The sequence below is a fragment of the Pseudophryne corroboree genome, chromosome 1 (genome assembly GCF_028390025.1).
Source record: "Pseudophryne corroboree isolate aPseCor3 chromosome 1, aPseCor3.hap2, whole genome shotgun sequence".
In the NCBI taxonomy this organism is placed as follows: domain Eukaryota; kingdom Metazoa; phylum Chordata; class Amphibia; order Anura; family Myobatrachidae; genus Pseudophryne; species Pseudophryne corroboree.
In genome coordinates, this window is record NC_086444.1 from 997056773 (window position 1) to 997071520 (window position 14748).

Consider the following 14748-nt stretch of genomic DNA (forward strand, 5'->3'; position numbering starts at 1 on the left):
GTCAGAATGTACAGATAGCGTTTGTGACCACTTTACTCTAATGGTATTTAGGTCAGATTACTAACTACTGCACACAATTACGTGTGGTCCAATCGTTCAGTACACGAGCACTACTTGTCATGTACTGAAAGATCAATGGAATCGATGTTTCCGGCCGCGATTCCTTCAGCAAGAGCTTATGGCCTATATGGGTTCTGCACCAACACCCCAGGCGTTGTGCCACTGGACTTTTATAGCGGACCTTTTACCTTACGACCTCCTGGTCTTGTTCCTTATGACCTCCTGGTCTTGTTCCTTATGGTCCGCTATACTCTAATGCTCAAATATTATTTAACCAGGGATGCCTCCCTGGCCACCGTATATGTCACTTACACGTATGTCCCTTGACGAGTACCCGACTTTCCTTTTGGTTCCACCTTAAAGTTATATAAACTTTTGTATACAAAACACACTCACTCAACACATGTACACTTTGTTTCTATATCTATTTCTGCGCAGAAATTGTCTTCAGGCCAAAAGTGTTACCAATTAGGAGTAGGATCTGTTAAACTAAATTTCAGATTTTCTAAAAACAGATTTGCGTTATTTACCGCTTCGCGTTATCTACCGCTGTGCGTTACTTATCGCTTTTGCGCTAATTATCGCTTTGCGCTAATTATCGCTTTTCGTGACTTGGGCTACGTGGGCGTAACCAGACGCTACGTTGCGTAATGAACGCTGCGTGCGTCTGCCTTTTGGATTGCGTACGCTAGTCTTTGTTAGCGACACGTGTACGCAATGCAAAGGATCCACCGTAACACAATATATTTATTTATCAATGTAGATGATCCCTGATCATCTACCGCAATCCACACTGACTGCCTTGTATCTCAGACAAACCGTGTGTTTGTTCTATACTTTAACTATTACCTCTACTTTTAAATAACAGCAAATCTCTTTTTAGCACTTTCTATCAACTATAAAAAAATTGGCAAACAGGAATAGTGATATACGAAATTTGAAAAAGAAATGCAGATAAATGTATGCGTACGCAAGACAAAAGAAAAATAAACAGTTTTAAAAGACACAAGCGTTTTGTTCTTACTTCCGGTTACCGGATTCCTTCAGCACTCTTTACCTAAGCGAAGCAGACGCTTATCCCGTCAGCAACTGCGAGACAACCTCCCACCCTTTTGCTGGGGGATAACGTCTGCTGATCTACCTAGTGCAGATGTGAAAAGGACCGGACGAGCCCGCAATTGACAATGCTAAATTCCTTTGTCGTATAAACAACCCTTATGAAGCTAAGAACACTGTACGCTGTTTACTTAAGAAGTACCGTAAAGGTACGCTATCTGCGTAGCGATCGCTCAGCCGTAGGCGAGACGCTCAAGCGTCACGTTCGCTCACGGCCCAGTGATCACAGGACACGTTATTGGTTATGTCTAGGGGAAAGATTCGCTGTAACGTAGCGTACGCTAGAGACCACGAGGAGGTCACCAGCGATGCAGACGCTCACAACACTATACCTTTATGTTAAACCTTATACCGATGAAATACACTGAATACCTTAATGTGAGTACAGGGTGTAAGTGCAACCTTGTGGAACCTGACTATCTACAAAGCTGCATGAGCGTCACCGACGCTCAAATGAACACTTATCACTATAGGAAATACACAGATACTGGTTTAGGTTTCCAAGGCCTATTAACTGTATTATGTCTAATATACTTGTAAAAGGGGATAACAGTACATATGATACACTACAATATAACAGAGACTTCCTAACCACAGAACTAAACAATAAATATAAAAAGACAATACTACTCTGACCTAAATGCAATACGATACAATACTATAATACTATAAGGTATTTAAGAGAAAAAGAGGAGAGAGAGAGATAGAGAGAGAGAGAGAGATTGGCTCGCAGAAAGACAATGATTATGGAGAGAACTTACGCACAAAGGGTATGATCGCCAGCGCCTCGATATCCAGCTCCCGATTATCAGCAGATAACCGTTGATGAGAGAGTGAGAGCTGGATGTGGTCGGCCTGCCTATTTATGCTCCACACACAATGCAATCTCCTGGTCCTACAATCCCATTGTCCATTGGCCGAAGGAATTCGGCCCTGCATCATAACAAAAGGTCATAGGGTGATTCATACAGGTGGGCTGTGACGATTTCCAACAGCTCAGGTGGGCGGGAAACTGGGTTTCCCGCCGCATACCTGAGTATGTGCAAATCATAGAAATGGACATAAACTTCTTATGTCCATAACTATTCGCACGAGCGATTAATACGCTCCAAACCAACACCGGAATATTGCTAATTAAATACTCTTCCGATGGGTACCAAACACTGCAGTATGATTCCTGTTAAACCCTTCGTACGATGCAAAGAGGGATTCCTCAGCTCTGGGACATTATACTTTAACCAAACTTACAGAAACTATCAAAGGGATCATGATCTATAAACTACATTAATTGTGAACATTTGTAACTAATGAGTCGCACGCTACGATCACATAAACTCTACCGTAAATGCGCATACTGCGCGTGCGAGTGCACGCTATTGCGGGTATGCGCTTCCACGGGAGAGCGTACGCATGCGCAGCACGGACCAGTGTGCGGTGCAAATATGGCAACGTGCATTGAGACATTTTTCTGACTTTGACACTGCCATATAAGTCCAGTCCAGTGGTGCATGCCATATAAGTCTAGTGGTGCTGCCGTATAAGTCCAGGAGTACTGCCGTATAAGTCCAGGGGTACTGCCATATAAATCCAGTCCAGTGGTGCTGCATTATTAATCCAGTGATGTTGCCATATAAGTTCAGGGGCACTGCCTTATAAATCCAGGGGTACTGCTGTATAAGTCCATGGGTACTGCCGTAAAAGCCCAGGGGTTCTGCCGTATAATTCCAGTCCAGTGGTGCTGCCATATAAATCCAAGGGGTACTGCTGTATAAGTACAAGGGTACTGCCGTATAAGTCCAGGGGTACTGCCGTATAAGTCCAGCGATACTGCCGTATAAGTCCAGGGATACTGCCGTATAAATCCAGGGGTACTGCCATATAAGTCCAGTGGTGCTGTCCTGTGCTGTATATTATTTACTCCAAATAAAGGGATTATTAATATATAATCCACATTTTTTTCACAGGGTTTGCCCTGTGTGGTGTAGAGGTGCGCTCTCCTGTACCGCATATTGTTATATAACTCCAGAAACATAATGGAGAAAAAAAAGTTGGAGGATAAAATAGGGAAAGATCAAGAACCACTTCCTGCTAATGCTGAAGCTGTTGCCACTAGTCATGATGACTATATAATTCCAGTCCAATGGGGCTGTCTTGTGCTGCATCAGTCCAGTGGTGGTGTCCTGTGCTGCCATAAGTCCAGTGGTGGTGTCCTGAGCTGCCATAAGTCCAGTGCTGCTGTAAAAGTCCAGTCAAGTGGTGCTGTCTTGTGCTGCATCAGTACAGTGGTGGTCTGTGCTGCCCTAGGACCAGTGGTGGTGTCCTTTGCTGCCCTAAGACCAGTGGTGCTGCTGTATAAGTCCAGTCTAGTGGGGCTACCATATTAGTCCAGTTCAGTGGTGCCGTATAAGTCCAGTCCAGTGGTGTTGCCGTATAAGTCCAGCAGTACTGCCAGATAAGTTCAAGGGCACTGCAGTATAAGTCCTGTCCAGTGGCGCTGCTGTATAAGTCCAATCCAGTGGTACTGCCGCATAAGTCAAGTCCAGTGGTGCTGCCATATAAGTCCAGCATTACTGACGTATAAGTCCAGGGGTATTGCTGTATAAGTCCAGTCCAGTGGTGCTGCCGTATAAGTTCAGTCCAGTGGTGCATGCCTTATACGTCCAGTGGTGCTGCCGTATAAGTCCAGGGGTACTGCCGTATAAGTCCAGGGGAACTGCTGTATAAGTCCACTTCAGTGGTGCTGCCATATAAATCCAATCGAGTGATGCTGCCGTGTAAATCCATCGGTACTGCCGTATAAATCCAGGGGTACTGCCGTATAAGTCCAGTCCAGTGATGCTGAAGTATAAGTCCAGTCCAGTGGTGCATGCAGTATAAGTCCAATGGTGCTGCAGTATAAGTTCAGGGGTACTGCCTTACAAGTTCAGGGGTGCTGCCGTATAAATCCAGTCTAGTGGTGCTGCCGTATAAGTCCAGTGGTGTCGCCGTATAAGTCATGGGGCACTACCTTATAAGTCCAGGGGTACTGTCATATAAGTCCAGTCCAGTGGTGCTGCCATATAAGTCCAGTCCAGTGGTGCTACCATATAAGTTCAGTGTATAAGTCCAGTGGTGCTGCCGTATAATTATAGTCCAATGGTGATGGCATATTAGTCCTGTCCAGTGGTGCTGCCATATAAGTCCATCGGTACTGCCGTATAAGTCCAGGGGTACTGCAGTATAGGTCCAATCCAGTGGTGCTGCCATATAAGTCCAGTCCAGTGGTGCTGCCTTATAAGTCCAGTCCTGCTGCCGTATAATCCATTCCAGTGGTTCTACTGTATAAGTTCAGCCCAGTGGTGCTGCTGTATAAGTCCAGTCCAGTGGTGCTGCCGCATAAATCCAGCGGTACTACCTTATAAGTCCAGGGGTACGGTCATATAAGTCCAGTCCAGTGGTGCTGCATATAAGTTCAGCGGTACTGCCATATAAGTCCAGGGGTACTGCCATATAAGTCCAGTGGTGCTGCCGAATAAGTCCAGTCCAGTGGTGTTGCCGTATAAGTCCTGTACACTGGTGCTGCCGTATAAGGTCACTCCAGTGGTGCTGCCACATAAATCCAAGAGTACTGCCATGTAAGTCCAGTGGTTCTGCCGTATAAGTCCAGTCCAATGGTGATGCCATATAAGTCCAGTCCAGTGGTGCTACCATATAAGTCCAGCAGTACTGCCACATAAGTCCAGGGTTGCTGCCATATAAGTATAGTCCAGTGGTGCTGACGTATACGTCTAGTCCAGTGGTGCTACCGTATAAGTCCAGTCCAGTGATGCTGCCATATAAGTCCAACGTACTGCCTTATACTGTAAGTTCAGGGGTATTGCTGTATAAGTCAGGTTCAGTGGTGCTGCCGTATAAGTCCAATCCAGTGGTGCTGCCATATAAGTCCAGTCGTACTGTCGTATAAGTCCAGCGTTACTGCCATATAAGTCATGGGGTACTGCTGTGTAAGTCCAGTCCAGTGGTGCTGCCATATAAGTACAGTCCAGTGGTGCTGCCCTATAAGTCCAGCAGTACTGCCGTATAAGTTCAGTGGTGCTGCCATGTAAGTCCAATCCAGTGGTGCTGCCATATAAGTTCAGCGGTATTGCTGTATAAGTCCAGGGGTACTGCCATATAAGTCCAGTGGTGCTGCCATATAAGTCCAGTCCAATGGTGATGCCATTTTTGTCCAGTCCAGTGATGCTGCCGTATAAGTCCAGTCCAGGGGTACTGCAGTATAAGTCCAGTCCAGTGGAGTTGCCGTATAAGTCCAGTCCAGTGGTGCTGCCATATAATTCAAGTCCAGTGGTGCTGCCATATAAGTCCAGTGGTGCTGCCATATAAGTCCAGCGGTACTGCCGTATAAGTCCAGCGGTACTGCCGTATAAGTCCAGGGGTATTGCTGTATTAGTCCAGTCCAGTGTTGCTGCCGTATAAGTCCAGTCCAGTGGTGCATACCGTATAAGTCTAGTGGTGCTGCCGTATAAGTCCAGGGGTACTGCCATATAAGTCCAGTCCAGTGGTGCTGCATTATAAGTCCAGTGGTGTTGCCTTATAAGTCCAGGGGTACTGCCGTACAAGTACAGGGGTACTGCCGTATAAGTATAGTCCAGTGGTGCTGCCGTATAAGTCCAGGGTTACTGCCATATAAGTCCAGCGGTACTTCCATATAAGTCCAGCGGTACTTCCATATAAGTCCAGGGGTACTGCCGTATAAGTCCAGCGGTACTACCATATAAGTCCAGCGGTACTGCCATATAAGTCCAGCGGTACTGCCATATAAGTCCAGGGGTACTGTCGTATAAGTCCAGTCGTGCTGTCCTGTGCTGTATATTATTTATTCCAAATAAAGGGGTCATTAATTACTAATATTTAATCCAAATAATGTTTACAGGGTTTGCCCTGTGTGGTGTAGAGGTATGCTCTCCTGTGCCGCATATTGTTATATAACTCCAGAAAAATAATGGAGAATAAAAATTTGGAGGATAAAATAGGGAAAGATCAAGAACCACTTCCTTGTATTGCTGAAGCTGCTGCCACTAGTCATGATGACATACAGATGGAGCCACGCTCATCTTGGCTTCTCTGCTGCGCCTAGGTGCACCATGGTTTATTAGCATAAGCCTTTCATCTATTGTTCTCAGCTGCAATATAATACAGAGAGAACAATACAGCAGGGGATTAAGGGTGTCATTCCGACCCATTCGCACGCTGCTTTTTTCCGCAGCTGTGCAAACTGGTCCGTAATGCGCATTCGCAGTGCCCGCAATGTGCAGGCGCTTTGCTGCCCAGCGACGGAGAATGTTGGGAAGCGACTGAGTTAAAGAAGAAAACGATCGCTGCTGCGATTGCACCGTGATTGACAGGAGGAAGGCGTTCAGAGGCGTTAACTGATCATTTTCGGGGAGTGGAGATCCGAACGCAGGCGTGTCGAGGCATTTGGTGGGCGGATGTCTGACGTCAATTCCGGGACCTGATACGCTGAAGTCATCGCAGTGGGTAAGTAAGTCCAGACCTACTTAGAAACTGCACAGAATGTATTTGCATAGCTCAGCTGCACAAGCGATCGCAGCCTTGCTATGCAAAAAGCACTCCCCCATAGGCGGCGTCTAGTTGATCGCACAGGCAGCATGCGATCAACTCGGAATGACCCCCCAAGTTATTACAGCAGGGGATTAAGGCCCTCCTTCCGAGTTGTTCGCTCTCTAGCTGCTTTTAGCAGAAGTGCGAATGAAGGGATCGCAGCGCTGCTACAAAAAAAGATTGTGCAGTTTCTGAGCAGCTCCAGACCTACTCAGCGCTTGCGGTCACTGCAGACTATACAGTTCCTGTTTTGACGTCACGAACACGCCATGTGTTCAGCCAGCCACGCCTGTGTTTCCCCAGGCACGCCTGCGTTTTTATCTGACACGCCTGCGTTTTTCCACACACTCCCAGAAAACGTTCAGTTGACACCCAGAAACGCCCACTTCATGTCAATCACTCTGCGGCCAGCAGTGCGACTGAAAAGCTTCGCTAGACCTTGTGTGAAACTGCATCGGCCGTTGTGAAAGTTCGTCGCGTGTGCGCATTGTGCCGCATACACATGCGCAGAAGTTCCGCTTTTTTGCCTGATCGCTGCGCAGCGATCGAAAACAGCTAGCGAACAACTTGCAGTGACCACCAAAGTCCGACTGCCCTGGCTCAGTTAATCCTATTAAAGTCAAAGGTGAAGAGGGCTCCATCTGTAGGCGATGAAATGCCATCAACGTCGTCTGCCAAGGCCGATGCCCAATGTCATAGTAGAGGGCATGTAAATCCAAAAAAGCCAAAGTTCAGTAAAATGACCCCAAAAAATGTATTTAAATCATCTGAGGAGAAACGAAAACATGCCAATATGCCATACGGAGTGGCAAGGAATGGCTACGGCCCTGGCCTATGTTCATGACTAGTGGTTCAGCTTCAAATGACGATGGAAGCCCTCATCCCCCAGCTAGAAAAATGAAAAGCGTTAAGCTGGCAAAAGTACAGCAAATAACTGTGTTCGAAGATGGTATCACAAATCCCCAAGGAGAGTCCAAGTGTGTCGGCGGTTGCGATGTCTGACCTTCCCAACACTGGACGGGAAGAGGTGGCTCCTTCCACCTTTGGCACGCCCTATGCTGGTGCTGCGGAGGAAGTTGACGATGAGGATTCTGATGGTGATGTGGTTTGTTTGAATAAGGCACCAGTGGAGACAGTTGTTGGCCATGGGATGAAAAAGCCCATTGTGATGCCTGGGCAAAATACCAAAAAAAGCCACCTCTTCGGTGTAAAACTATTTCTCCACAAATCCGGACAACAGGTGTCAAGCCATGTGTTTCCTTTGTCAATCCATAATAAGTACGGATAAGGACGTTAACCACCTTGGAACATCCTCCCTTATACGTCATCTGCAGCACATTCATCAGAAGTCATTGGTGGTCATTCCGAGTTGTTCGCTCACTAGCTGTTTTTAGCAGCCGTGCAGATGCTATGCCGCCTCCCACTGGGAGTTTATTTTAGCTTAGCAGAAGTGCAAACGAAAGGATCGCAGAGCGGCGGCAATTTTTTTTGTGCAGTTTTAGAGTAGCTCAATACCTACTCAGCACTTGCGATGACTTCAGACTGTTTAGTTCCTGTTTTGATGTCACAAACACGCCCTGCGTTCGCCCAGCCACGCCTGCGTTTTTCCTGGCACGCCTGCGTTTTTCCGTACACTTCCTAAAAACGGTCAGTTGACACCCAGAAACGCCCACTTTATGTCAATCACTCTGCGGCCAGCAGTGCGACTGAAAAGCTTCGATAGACCCTGTGTGAAACTACATTGTTCGTTGTAATAGTATGTCGCGCGTGTGCATTGCGCCGCATACGCATGCGCAGAAGTGCCTTTTTTTGCCTCATCTCTGCACAGCGAACGAATGCAGCTAGCGATCAACTCGGAATGACCACCACTGTCAAGTGTCAATTAAATTAAATTAAAGTGAAGTACATTGTCAAGTATGTGCTGTTTGGGACCTAGTTTTTAAAAGTACCATCCTGTCTGACACTGCAGTGCCACTCCTAGATTGGCCAGGTGTTTGTTCCGCACACTTGTGTCGCTTAGCAAAGTCATCCAGCCACCTCGGTGCAACCTTTTGGCCTAAAAACAATATTATGAGGTGTGAGGTGTACAGAATAGACTGGAAATGTGTGGAAATGAATGTTATTGAGGTTAATAACACCGTAAGATCAAAATCACCCCCAAATTCTGTGATTTCAGCTGTTTTTGTGTCTTTTTCAAAAATCATCCAGATCCAAAACCCGAAAAGGTGGCTTTGGCAAAACCAATCCAGATCTAAAACACGAGCAGGGATCCAGATCCAAAACTAAAACACAAAAAGTGCCCGCCGCATATCTCTACTAATCGTTAGCATGCATGAAAAGAGAAACAATTAAACATAACCAAAGTAACCAGAACTGTAGAACCCAAATGAAGGTGAAAACTTTAAAAAAAAAACACTCAGGTGAGCTTGTAGGACAGCCAATTAGAATTAGCCCACTAATCAGAGAAAAATTCCTTCACGCCCCCAGTTCCGGAATGCTAGCCGTTCCAAAGCTGGCGAGCAAACTATGGTTTTTGGTTAACACCAAATGGGCATAACATCACAACTTATCAATACGAACATAAGACTTATAAGCAGCGGACTTCCAATGACCCATTTCCTGAATGGCCGACTGTGAAAGTACGCTGGCGGCAGCCCAATTAGCCGCCCCTATCCAAAATTAATGCGTTCCGTAGTCCACCACATTGAGCCTTAAATGCTTCAAACAACTTTTAAAAACAGCAGTGAACTGGAAACAAGTAAGAGGCAAAGAGTTAAGGGCCCTATACACTACTAGAGCGATAATGGGGGTCTTTTTGCAGCACTGCAATCAGGTTAAATCTCGGCAAAACTGCGCATGCGTATGCACCGCAATGTGCAGGCGCGTCGTACGGGTACAAAGAGGATAGGTGCTGGGTGATAGATTTAACAAAGAATCCATTCGCACTGACCGTTTTCTGGGAGTGTTTGCAAAAACGCAGGCGTGTCCAAGCGTTTGCAGGGCGGGTGTATGATGTCAATTCTGGGACCAAAAAGACTGAAGTGATCGCTGCGGCTGAGTAAATCCAGAGCTACTCAGAAACTGCAAAAAACTTTTTTGTGCCACCGGCTGCAACAGCGTTCGCACACTTGCAAAGTGAAAATACACTCCCCCATAGGCGGCGACTATCTGATCGCAGCGCTGCAAGAAGTTGCTAGCGAGCGATCAACTCGGAATGACCCCCATTGGCCGATTTCATCCAATTTTGGGCATTCGGGACGATATATTGGGTGAAATTGGGCATTTTGGAGGTGTTTCCGAGCCGATCCGATGCGCATTCCCGTGAGTGTCGTGTTGGATCCCCTAGGTCACTAGTGCTGCACTCATGATATATCGTAATCGCCTGGTATCGTATGGAAAAATGTGTTTTTTTGTGCCTGCGATATATCGCCTGCAATATATCGTAGGAAGTTTGACTGGCATTCTCAGGACACTCCCATCAGCGCCAGCAGCAGCGACGCAGCAGGAGAGCTCATCAGATAAATCCAATCAAATCGAATATTTTATTGGCCCAAGTATGTATTTCCACACTGACCACCAATCACTGTCCACCTAGCACACTGTCCACCAATGTAATCACACTGTCCACCAATGTAATTATACTGTCCACCAATATAATCACACTGACCACCAATGTAATCACACTGACCACCAATGTATTATAAATTATTGTTCACATTTTATTCATTTCTGTGTGCCCAAAGTGATTTTAACCCCCTAAAGCCATGTGTTTTCACCGCCACCATACCTCCATGCTGCACCATGTGTTTCTGTGTGCACAAAGTGATTTTTACCCCCTAAAGCCATGTGTTTTCACCGCCACTGAACCCCCATGCTGTACCATTGATGGTTGTGTAATGAGGAAAGTATTTACAAAAAAATATATTTAAAAAACATATATTATACAAATTTAAACACCATTTAACAAAAAAAAAAAAAACATTTAACCATATAAACATTACCCATATAACCATTTAACCATATAACCATTTAACCATATACCATAAGTAAAATCGTTTGTAAAACACAAAATATAACAGTTTGTGCACCACTTTTTTTTTAAAATCTAGATATGTCTCCAGAGGCGTAACTAGGGTAGGGTAAGTGGGGCACGTGCCCTGGGCGCCTTGGCAGGCCCAGGAGAGGGGGGCGCCGGCCAGGGCATCATGCCCCACTCGCCCCCGTCACGCCGAAATGTGAAGGGAGGAGAGCGCAGCGTCTCTCCCTCCCCTCACCGCCGCTGCCAGCATCAGCAGCGCTCTCGAGGAGAGTCTTGTGTATCTGGCACTGTGGGGCATGTATCTGGCACTGTGGGGCACGTATCCGGCACTGTGGGGCATTGTAACTGGCACTGTAGGGCATGTATCTGGTACTGTGGGACATGTATCTGGCACTGTGGGGCATGTAACTGGCAATGTGGGGCATGTATCTGGCACTGTGGTGCATGTATCTGGCACTGTGGGGCATGTAACTGGCACTGTGGGGCAATGTAACTGGCACTGTGGGACATGTATCCAGCACTGTAGGGCATGTATCCGGCACTGTGAGGCATTGTTACTGGCACTGTGGGGCATGTATCTGGCACTGTGGGGCATGTATCTGGCACTGTGGGGCATAGTATCTAACACTGTGGGGCATAGTATCTGGCACTGTGGGGCATAGTATCTGGCACTGTGGGGCAATGTAACTGGCACTGTGGGGCATGTATATGGCACTGTGGGGCAATGTAACTGGCACTGTGGGGCATGTATCCGGCACTGTGGGGCAATGTAACTGGCACTGTGGGGCATGTATCCGGCACTGTGGGGCATTGTAACTGGCACTGTGGGGCATGTATCTGGCACTGTGGGGCATTGTATCTGGCACTGTGGGGCAATGTAACTGGCACTGTGGGCCATTTTCAGTGGCCACACCCCTCCTGGGGCGTGGCCACATCCCTTCTGGTGTGTGGCCACGCCCAGTTGGTCGGCGCGTGCACATTCTTCTTTTGGTGTGTTGTTTTATTTTTTTTGGGGGGGGGGTGCCATTTTCCATCTTGCCCTGGGCTCCGAAAACCCTAGTTACGCCTCTGTATGTCTCTAGAGTCTAGATTCAGACATATACTTCATCACCGGCCTACTAGAAATGTACCATGGATAGGAGTTTTTATGGAAGATCAAAGCCAAGGGCTATTCTGATAAAGTGTGATGGAATGTGGCCTTGGGGGAGCTAGTGGAGTACTGCAGGTCCTTTGTGTCCATTGCTGACAAAGAATGGGTCAAGAAAAAGATACAGAACCTGCGTACTGTGTTGCTGAAAGAACGTAAAAAAAAATGAAACAGTCCAAGAGGTCTGGAACAGGTTCTTCCCAGATTTACAAGACCTCGCTCTGGTACTACCTTATGCTGGAGTTTGTCCTGGACCAGGAAGCTACCCGGACAGGTTTCAGCTCCCTCCCTCGGACTGCCACACCAGAGCCTGAAGACGGTGCCCTATCTTTGTCTGCATCTGTAAGTATATTTTTTTGAATACGTTTTTATGTTTTTGCAAGTTCCATCATCAGTCCAACACAGTACACTAATTAAATGTGGGCCTCCTGCCAATCGACTGCACCCACCCCGTTAAAATAGGCCAGGTACTCACCCCTGACCTGTTTTGCCCATAGACTTGCCCTAAAATGGAGTGGAAGTGGTTCCACAGAGGAAAATGGTGAAGTCTTGTCTGGGTGTTCAGGGTCTGGGTCTCCTGGCACTTCTCTGGGCAGTATCCTATGCTGGGTGGTTTTGTTGCGCAAATAGTTATGCAGGACACAGTACGCAGTCACCACCCAATCTATCTTCTCCACCTGCAAATTGATAGCCGTTAAGAATATGCGGAAGCTGCTAGACAGGATGCCAAAAGTGTTCTCTACAATTCGTCGTGTGGGATAGCCTATAATTGTAGATGCGCTTCTCCCTTGTCAGGTGCCTTTGGGGGTACGACTTCATAATGTTCTCGTGGAGTGCGAATGCCTCATCAGCCACGAAAACAAAATAGAGGCTGTGCTGGGTTTGCTCCCTAGATGGCAAGTTCAGGGCTTTGTAGTGAGCCGCTCGTAGAAGGTGGTATTCTTCAGCGACCCACCGTCTGATGCATGTCCATTTTTACCAACGTCAATGAAGATGAATTCATAGTTGGCATTCACCACTGCCATCAGCACGATGCTGAAATACCGTTTATAATTATAATAAAGAGATCCGCTGTTTGCAGGAGGGTTGATGGGAATGTGTTTGCCATCTATCGCTCCCCCACAGTTAGGGAAATGCAAGGTGGTGGCAAAATCCTCTGCCACAGCTTGCCATTCTGATGTAATTGCAAAAAATACAAATAAAAAATTAAAACATGTATTTAAACAGTATATTTTTTTATCTACTACAGCCTGGAAGTGTGGAGATTCCCACCACCCCAGACCTCAGCATCATCCACAATACGGAGGAATCCCAGCCCTAAGTTCCTACCTCTGAAACACCAGCTACCCCTGATACCTCTGCATCACCAGCTCCTCCGCTGCGCCCCCGGAAGAGAACCCCCCCCTTTCCCCCCCAAAAAAAACACCGCCCAGGAGGGCAAAGACCTCATTTTTGAGGAAATCAAGTCAAGACTTGCCCAGCCCCCCCAACCACCACCACCACCACCACTACTCAAAATTTGGGCAATGCGTAACCTACCCCGGGTCAAGCGGAGCAGATTCAGCGTCTCAATTTAAAGATGCTGAACAAAGCACGAAAATCAAAACTACATGATGATGTCGTACTATTCGACCGCCGTCCTTTCACTCTTCCTCCCATCCAACACCATCCTATTCCACCCACCCAACCCCATCTCATTCATCCCACCCAACCACAGCCTACTCCCCCACACACCTGCTTCTCAGCCATATACTCTGCTGTGCTGGAGGCTTGGGAGGACATGCCCCAGTTTAAAAATTTGTAGGCTTCTTATAATTCCCAATAAATATGTTGCGGTATAGGCTATATGGTGTTTTGGAGGCAGATTTTTGGGGGAGGATACACGCATGCTGTAGGTGCATAATAGTGGGGCCGGGCCCATTCATTCTGCACTTTACAGCATGTGTGTATTCTCCCAATCCAATCTGTGCCCAAAACACCATATAGCCCTCCATGTTAGGAGTGAAAGTACCGCCCCATATTTATTGGGAATTAGAACATTGTCAAGGGTGTTGTTTTAAAGTTATTAATTCCCAATAAATTGTTGCGGTATAGGCTATATGGTGTTTTGGGGGCATATTTTTGGGGGAGGATACACGCATGCTGTAGGTGCATAATAGTGGGGCCAGGCCCATTCATTCTGCACTTTAATGCATGTGTGTATTCTCCCAATCAAATCTGTGCCCAAAACCCCATATAGCCCTCCGTCTTAGGAGTGAAAGTACTGCACCATATTTATTGAGAATTAAAAGTAAAATAAACTGTTATTTAATCATTTTAATTATTTCATATATATATATATATATATATATATATATATATATATCCAAATTGTGATATGATGTTTTTTACACTTTTATGTGCCTTGTTGGCACATAATTGCATAAAGTTCTATGTGCCATACTGGCAAATAATTGCATAAATTTGCTCTGTTGTTTTAAAGAAAAAAAAAGATTTATTTTTTTCTATAAACAGCTTAAAAGTAACTAAACATGTGTGGTGTGTATTTTGGGGAAGATGAGGGTCCCGAACTTCAGGTCCTCCAGCGACCGCCCTGTAGCCAGGTACCTCAGTGTAGCAGTCAGCCTTTCATCAGCAGGGATTGCACTCCGCATCTTGGTGTCCTACCACTCGATGTAGGGAGTCACAAGGCCCAGCAACTCCTGGAAGGTAGCATCATCCATTCGCAGGTTGTTCCGATAGTCCTCCGGGTTGTTCTCCCTAATCTCGGTCAGGAGCGACATGT

General features: G+C 46.5%; 1 long non-coding RNA gene across 1 annotated transcript in view; it reads left to right on the top strand.

Moving 5' to 3' along the window:
* LOC134981277 (uncharacterized) overlaps window positions 1-14390 on the top strand; it is a 122144-nt gene extending 107754 nt beyond the window's left edge. Inside the window, exon 3 of the long non-coding RNA XR_010190533.1 lies at window positions 13213-14390. This is a non-coding gene — a long non-coding RNA (uncharacterized LOC134981277). The remainder of the gene's footprint in view (window positions 1-13212) is intronic.
* Window positions 14391-14748: the final 358 nt, after the last annotated feature.